This window comes from Rattus rattus, chromosome 4, assembly GCF_011064425.1.
Source record: "Rattus rattus isolate New Zealand chromosome 4, Rrattus_CSIRO_v1, whole genome shotgun sequence".
Taxonomy (NCBI): domain Eukaryota; kingdom Metazoa; phylum Chordata; class Mammalia; order Rodentia; family Muridae; genus Rattus; species Rattus rattus.
In genome coordinates, this window is record NC_046157.1 from 46,286,279 (window position 1) to 46,295,184 (window position 8,906).

At 38.5% G+C, this 8,906-nt stretch overlaps 1 non-coding gene across 1 annotated transcript; it reads left to right on the forward strand.

The window, feature by feature from the left end:
- Window positions 1-1,308: 1,308 nt before the first annotated feature.
- Window positions 1,309-1,418, forward strand: LOC116899787. The gene has a single exon (XR_004387795.1). It is a non-coding gene; the product is annotated as a U6 spliceosomal RNA (small nuclear RNA).
- The last annotated feature ends 7,488 nt before the right edge of the window (window positions 1,419-8,906 follow it).

An 8,906-nucleotide genomic window follows, 5' to 3' on the forward strand; every position in this document is an offset into this window, starting at 1 on the left:
TTGCTATTATTTGAGTTTGAATCATCTTGTTCAATATTATACTTTTGAAATCTATATACATCCTATAAATTTCATTTTTCATACCTGGATGAAGTGGTTTGAATACCCTTGGCTCATGGGAAGTTATACTATTAGGAGAAATGGCCTTGTGAGAGGAAGTGTGTCACTGTTGAGGTGGTCTTTGAGGTCCTATGCTCAAGCTATTCCTAGTGTGGAGGATAGTCTCCTGCTGCTGCCTTTAGATCATAATGTAGAAACCTTGGCTATTCCAGTACCACGTCTACCTGGACACTGCCATGCTTCCCACCATGATGATGGTTAACTCAACCTCTGAGACTGGAAGCTGGACCCAATTAAATGTTTTTTAATAACAGTTACCTTAGTCATACCGTCTCTTCGCAGTAATAAAACCCTAACTAAGACAATAAATAAAATTCATTTTCTCATATTACTACATTTTCATTTTCCATTCATTGGTTGATGGAGATGTAGGTTGGCTCCATTCCCTTGCTATTATAATAGCAAAAACCGTGGATTTACAAATATCTCTGTAGTAAACTATGGAATCTTTAGATTTTTGCCCATGAGGGTATTGCTAGATCATATATATTGTGATTCGTGTGTGTGTGTGTGTGCGTGCGTGCGCACGCGGGCACACGCATGCACGCATGCGTGCTCATGCAAGCACGCTTAAAAATGAATAAAGATGTTGAATACTTTTGAAAAAAGTTATAGACCATTTACATTTCTTCTTTTGAGAACTTTCTGGTCATTCTTTGGCCTGTTGATTGTCAATTCTGTTTCCTTTCTGCTTAAAATTTGCAGTGCTTTGGAAATCTGTTCTGAGCCCCAGAAGTAAAATTCAGCTTGAAAAGATTTTCTCTCGTTCTGTAGACTGTCCGTTTGCTCTGCAAAATCTTTAATTTTTTGTATGTTTTTCTGTTAATCCTCAGGACAGTTCCTTGGCTATTGACGTTTTATTGAGCAACTTCTTCTTTACACTGATACCTTAAAGAATATTTTTTATATTTCATTATGGCAGTTTCAGCATTTCAAGAGGGGTTTATAAAAAGGCTATTTTTTTATTGTAATCTAAACTTCTGTTCATAAAATATATCCTGATTATAGTTTTCACTCCCTCTACTTCAAATTCTTTCCCACCTCCCTTCCCCTCACAATCCACCCTCTTTCTGTCTTTCATAAGAAAAGAAATGGCTTCTATGGGACAAAAATAAAATAATAAATACATCAAAATATGACAAACCAAACAAGCAGAAGTAAAAGAGCCTGCTCAAGAAAAGATACAGAGTGCTAGCCTCAGCAGCACATATACTAAAATTGGAAAGATACAGAGAGGGTTAGCATGCTCCCCCTTACTCAAAGGTAGTGTACAAATTCATAAAGCATTCAGTATTATTGCCATCAAGGGCCATGTTTAGGTTCATGATGCTACTGCAGCCAGAGTCTATTTGATGTCTGTGGCCTCCAAATACCATGAGGATATCAATGGTCTATGATGTAGCCTGAAGCTGTGCTGATGTCCATGATCCAGGTAGCCTCCTAGGGTCTTGTGTGGGGTCCATGGTCCTACTGTGAGTGGGAGATGTGGTCATGGTCTGTACTGTTTTTAGAAAACACAAGGAAGCCCATGATCTAAGCTCCTCTTGACTGTTTAGAGCAAGGAAGCTACATTGGCAGTGATTATCAATGACTGCAGAAGCCCAGTTGAGAAAGAGGAACATGCAAGGCTTCTGTTACAACCTTTAACCCCAACCCCAAAGTAACAGCCTTAAAAAGAAGCCAACACTAGGGGTTGGGGATTTAGCTCAGTGGTAGAGCACTTGCCTAGCAAGCGCAAGGCCCTGGGTTCGGTCCCCAGCTCTGAAAAAAAAGAATTAAAAAAAAAAAAGAAGAAGAAGAAGCCAACACTGAGAACTCTTAAAAATTATGATAAGGATACTAAAGTGTAACTCTCCACTATTGATGGTTTCTGGTGGGTAGGGTACAAACATTAAAAATTAAACTAAATATAAAATAAAATAAATTAGATATCCATAAGAACAAATATCACAATTTAATCTAGTTTTTCTTTGTGTGGGGCCTCTATAACATTGGCTTTTAAAGATGTCAGTGGAGAATCTACTTGGGCCAATGCAAAATTTACTTTATAGTTTACTAACAGTTTCCATGAAATAAATAAGAACCAAAGAATACTTTGCCTGTGTTATACTGCTTTGAACCTGAAAGTTTCAATTATCTGACCTTGATAGATACCACTCACTGTAAACTAAACTTATTAATTATGCATATTTCAGAGAAAACTGATGTGACAAGGTTATCCATATTATTACCCATTTTATACTTTCATAAGTTTACAGCTGAAACTGGCTGTTAAGAGAGAACTAAACAGAACTGAAAATAATGGCCTGATCCCTAAGAAATTTGTTAGCATATTTAATGTGAAAGAGGATTTTCTGCAACAAATACAAAAATCCAATCAAGGTTCCTTGCAGGAAAGGAGGCCAAACAAATTGTTTTCTCATTTTTCATAGGGTGACAGTATGGTCAATAATAAATTTAAATTAGATAGGCTGGCATCCATGAAAATATAGTTCTGATAGCAGGACTATTTAAAAGCTGCCCATTAATATAAATTTAATGTCTGGAAAAGTACAAAATTCTTTCTTCTATTCATTTGCTTCTAGAAATTGACTCTAATCATATTCCTTGGTTCCTTTGGAAAATAAAAGCACTCCTCAGTAATTTACATTTGGCTTTTGGATTCCTTCGGCATTCTGTGTGAAGCCGGACACCTGGATTAGTAGAAGTTAACTTCAACTCACAGCAAGAAGCTTCTATTTCGAAATCATGCTGTCAGTACAGGCAGCCCAGCCCATAAGCCCTGACAAAAATGAATAACAAGAGCTGTGCTTGAAACTTGGCAAAGGTGCCCTCTAAAGCCCCAGTAGTGGATCAGCTTGTCTCTCGAATCAGCGGATACATACCCAAGATTTGAATTTTCTCTCTTTGGTATTTCCGAGGGATTACTAATACAAGAACTGCAATGTTAAACACACTGTCCAACATGCTGGAGGAATAGAGGTCAGAGAAGTAGCCTCTGGCCCTCAGGGTTTGCTACTAGCTCCGAGATTCTGAAATTTGCAGTCACCACAGAAAACGCTGAAGGCAATCAGAGCTGCCTGGAGCACAGAGGTTAGTTATTATCAAGACCGCGCCTTGAAGCCTTAGGAAATCGCTCTTCAGGTGAAGTCCACACATTGGACCACTATGCCAAGCAGAGCAGGAGACGCAATAATGATCCACTCCCTCTCTCTCTCACCTTTCAAATCCCACGTCAGCACTGACATTTGGTGAAAAGGGAAAAATAAAGTTAAAAAAAGTATGTCAGGGGATGGAAAGATGGCTTAGTGGTTAAGACCTCTAGCCGCTCTTTGAGAGGACCCATGTTCGATTCCCAGTACACACATGACAGCTCACGTCTATCTGTAACTCCAGCAGGATCTGACACCTTCACACAGACATGCATAGTGACAAAACACCAAGGTGCATAAAGTAAAAATAAACAAATAAATAAATTACTTTAAAAAAAAATGTCAGGCAGGAGTTCCAAAAGAGAATCCAGGCAGGAGAAGATCGTCTAAGATCTCACTTTTTTTTATAGCCAGTGGCTCTGTGTTGAAGGTTTGGCTTATAATGGGAGCTTAAGAAGTGATGAGATTGAAGCTTGGTTCTAGCACAATAGGAGACTTGAATCAGAAGGCTATTCTTGTCGACCAGGTCTTCCTTTGGAAAGAATAGTTGAGTATGTGAGTATAAAGTTAAAAAAACAAAAAACAACAACAAAAAAAACAAAAACAAACAAACAAACAAAAAACTCCCAGAGAAGATGTGACCGGCCCTTGGTAGAGAGGTGAGATGAATCTCCTTTGTCATAAAACCTGTACTAAGCTGTTGAAGCAAAGGCGTGCATGGAGCAGTAACCATGGCCAAGCCAACCTAAAAGACTAGCAATCCACAGCAGGTATAGGAGCCTCGACCCTGGGAAGAGCAGTTCCATTAGAAACTTAGGCGATTCCCCTACTCTCTGAGGAGACAATTCAAGCAAGACCTGCTGCTCCTTCATCTGGGCATACCCCAAAGTCACTGAATAATTTTGAAGAAAGGAGAAACCAACAATACAATACAAAAAAAAAAAAAAAAAGGAAAAGAAAACACAGACATCCTGCTATTTTGAAGACAGAAATTACACTATTTTTTAATTTAGAGACTTTTACTGTACAAACAAAGATGGTAGACAAAAACTCTTCGAGCTTTTTTTCAAAATCCATTAACCTATATTGTTTGCAGGGCATAAACTCATATAGAGAAAGAATGTTAGAAATGAGCTTCACGATTTGGGAAGCCAGGAAGCCGCCAGACGAAGGATGGGTTCCATGGAAGCTGTGAGGACTGACCGCTACACCAGCAGAAGGGAAAGCTCAGGAGTTACCTGGCAAAAGTGACAGAAACCCTGGCAATCACAAGTTAGCCATCCAAGTCCCTGAGGAAGAACTGGGGGACGGGATCAGGGAGTAATGAAAAATGTAACAGTATTGCTCAAAGGTCATTTTTAACAGACAGATTTCCTACGTCATCCTCAACTTTATGAAGCTGTCTGACCATTCTTGGCTCGTTTTGGAAAGACTTTCCTCTAAAAAGAAAAAAAAAAATTCCTGTTGAGACACAGGAATCAGAAGAGGTGCCGTAATTCATGGATGAATTAATGTTAACTAGTATTGGGACACAAGTCCCAGCCTCTTCCAAGAAGAAGCAAAGTCCCTCTCCAGATCAGCCCTACAAGCCCAAAATAATAGCTTTTAAAGTGTTCTCACAACAAATCGCACAAGGAAACATGCTGGCCAAATTAATCTAAAGTCACCATCCCTTCCTCCTCCCACCCCACCCACAGAGTTCCCAAGCAGGACTTTTGAGACACATTGGTCTTCACTACGAATATCAGTAAAGATATTTAAGGTAAACCCCTAAGTTTGCCAGAAAAAAAGAAAGACTATACAGTTGTGTCTGCGGCTCAAGATGGCGGCTTCACATGAAAACAAGAATAGGTTCCATTTAAAAGCTGAAATGGACAGCACTCCTATACTGTTGTCTTCCTAAGTAGAGAGTAGTTAAATACCTGTGGGGAAGATCATGGTCTCATAGCAACAGTAGCAGAGGCAGCCTCATTACCCAAGGAAGTAGTCCGACTTAACCTCGCCTGTAGGCAAAGAAAAACGAGGAAAGAAGTGAGTAAAATTAAAAACATGTCAAGTCCTCATAATAAGTAGCCGAGTCATCAGATAAAATTATAGCTTTTGTTAAAGGCCTAGTTCTATCCCCCAACCATTGGTTGTTGAAGCCTTTAGTGCTTGATCACGCATTCGGCTTTCATGCACACATTTCAGGGATCCGACTCACGTGGAAGAAGAGATGGATGTCTTCTGCGGCCACTTGGCAGATGCCGTCCCATTTCCTTTCCTGGCACGGTCCACTACATTTTCTCTTCATCAATGTTCTTAACATGCAAAGTGGAGAGGAAATCGTCATTGGCAACACTTTCAAACTTTCATTAGATTTCTGAATTTTTTTTTAAGTTTTGAATTACATCCTTTGAGAGATGGTTTAGGCAATTCTCTGCTAATTGTCTGCAAAAAAAATAAAATTAATGTTTAATAACTGAGAAGAGAAGAGAAGAGGCAGCTTAGAATTCAACAAAAGCAGGAAGCATACCTATCCATCTGGTAGAATTCGTGCCAGCCATACCAATGAGTGCAGATATAATATAAGAACACTTCCACATTTTTTTTTCCTTTTTAAAGCCAGATTAAAGTGTCACCATTTACCAAATTTCAGGAATCACCTTTGGTATTCACACTGTAGTAGGGCTTACAGAAAAAGAAAATTTAATTATACCTCCTTATTTAAACCAGGACGGAGTACTGGAGAATTGCAAGCATCACAGAGTGCAAGCCAAAGCAAGGGATACTGGTCCTCAGAGGTGGGGGTTGGGGGGAGTCAACCATAAGGATATATAAAAGTTCACAGATATTAAGATGAAAGTGATTCTTTGTTCTGTATTGAAGTAGACACTTGGAAGGAGCACAAACGTTCTTGCACCTGTGAAGTTATTTCGTTATTTCTACAATTGAATACATAAATTTTAATTTTAAGTAAAGCACTAAAACATTATGAAAGGAGTGCATGTGAGATTTTCAATACTTGGGGGGTAAGGATAGCCGCTTACATAAGAAAGTCACCTGTACTGAGGATAATACATTCCTCTCACAGGACTAAGCCGTCAACCCCACAACTTCTTTGAGGCACTTGCTTCTTTGAGATGCCTGGTTTACTGTACTCAAACCTGGCACTGGGTTTATAGCTATAGCATGGTTGCTGGATTTCTCTACATCATCACTTGTTTACTCTGGAAAGTATAAAGGGCCAAAAGAAATGAGGGACATACCAGCAGAGTCAAAATCCTCTCAATGGTGCCTCCTTATAAGCTCTGGGCTGCAATTTGCAGTCTCAGACTAGTAAATAGATGCTACTAGCGATCCTCATAAGTAGTGGATTTAAATGGTTTGAATGCGGTAGAATTTCTAACAAAATTTGAGTTTGAATGTTCAAAGACAGGAATGGATCACTGACTAGAAGGAAGTCCAGTGTCTCTCTTAGGATATTGCTTTTCCCACCAGTAACATGGGAACCAATATTTAATTGTCTAGATTATTATGTTTATGGATAGCATTATGTTAAGGGCTTGGTACACAATAGAGATGTATTAAGTGAGACAATTTATCAAAAAGTCATTACGTTACTAACATCATTTTAGTTTTTTTGAATATCTCGGCAGGGTCAGTTAATTAATCCTGTGTATTACCATAAAATGCTAGAAGAACTTAGTTCAACAACTCCATGCTATCGCTTTCATTACCTTACCCACTGGTAAAGCAATGAGCAGACATTCACTGATGTTCAGAGTTCACCAACTGCTAGGACAAAACACCTGCCCAAGAATGGTAGAAACTGTCAGCAACGCGGAGGTGTGCTCATCCCACATGACCAGTTGCATAAACCATATCTGTCTTCACGCCTCACCAAAACAGTGCCCTTACTTGTCTAAGACACATTTTTTTAATACATTCTACTTTCCTCTTTAAAAATTGCAAGATGTGGGTTTTGTTTTCCTCAAGCAGACAGCAGGATGGAATCATTGTTTTCCCATTGCTGTTTATTTCTTCTTTTCATATATTTAAAAAATACGCACACCAAGTCTTCCCATCAAAGCGTACATGCCCCTTTACAATGTGACTCAGCCCATTCCCCTTAAAAACTAGCGTGATCATCTCTGACTGTGGAAGTGGGCTTAATAATAGAAGTGATTTGACGCAATTGAAAAACCTAAGTGAGTCTCAGTAGAACTTAGAATTCTGGCTTCATCTCCTCGAGGCACTATGCTGAGATGACCATAAAAGATAGTAGCTCTGGACAACGTGGAGGGATGTTGTACCTAGACGATTGTCTGCAGTCTCTCTACCAAGCTTGAAAGTTGGTCCTGAGAGCCCAGGAAACTGTCCAACTAAATATACCTGCAGAAGCAAATCCTAGTAAAATCACCATCAACCTAAAATGTTAATAAACAAATCATTGCAATCACAAGTCACTGATCTTTAAAAGACTGTATAACACAATATAAAATAGTATTACAAGCTGGAGAGATGGCTCAGTGGTTAAGAGCACTGACTGCTCTTCCAGAGGTCCTGAGTTCAATTCCCAGCAACCGCATGCTGGCTCACAGCCATCTGTAATGGAATCTGATGCCCTCTTCTGGTGTGTCTGAAGACAGCTACAATGTATTTATATAAATAAAATAAATCTTTAAAAATTAAAATAATATCACTTTTCAACGTAATATATTCAACTCTTCACTTATTACTGTCTTTGATCTTGTGTGTGTTGGGGAAACAGAGTCATAACATATGATGTGCTCTCAGTAATTACTTACAAAATGAAAGAATGAATTAGTCACAAATGAACTACCTTTAAATTCAGTAAAGATCTGGGATTTATAACCTTCATCACTCAGAATCCACCAGTATTGAACTCACAGCACCATCTATTGGCCAGTCAGATAATTTTGAGTAGACAAACCAGAGACGAATTGACACTTCTTTGTAATAACTTAATAATAATTTTAAATGAGCCACGTGTATACCTTAAAGAGTACAATCACACACAGATATATTTTCTCTACAGTTGTTGTCCTATATAATAGGATCAGAGTCAGCATATAGTTTCCATTATAGAATTGTTATTTAAAAAAATATACCCCAGTCTCCTCATGTGCATTCAACTCTAATCCCCGCAATTGAAAAGAGGCTCAGAAGTTCATTGCCAGTCTTATATACCATATTTCAGAGAGAGAGAGAGAGAGAGAGAGAGAGAGAGAGAGAGAGAACTAAACCCAAAATTCAACCTTTATGGAAATCTACTTTTCAATATCCTATGAGGTTATTTCTAAATGTTCTTATATAAAAAATAAAACATAATTTTGTGTCTAGTAAATATTACAAGTCACTGGGAATTTAGATAAATCAAAAGTGGATATTTAAGAACTGTTTTAGAAAATTCTTTTTCATTGTTACAATGAAAAACCTATATTAATTATTCTATAAAATGAAACCAGCATGACGTCACTATGCCTATGCTCTACTATTCAGCTTTAACCCATCAGTTTCCTCTGTAATCAACCAAAGTTGTCTTCTGGGAATATCTCGCCCTGCACACAGAATCCTATCAGGCATTTCTGTCAGAAATCATGTGGACTTTGATTGGGCATAAGCTCTGTG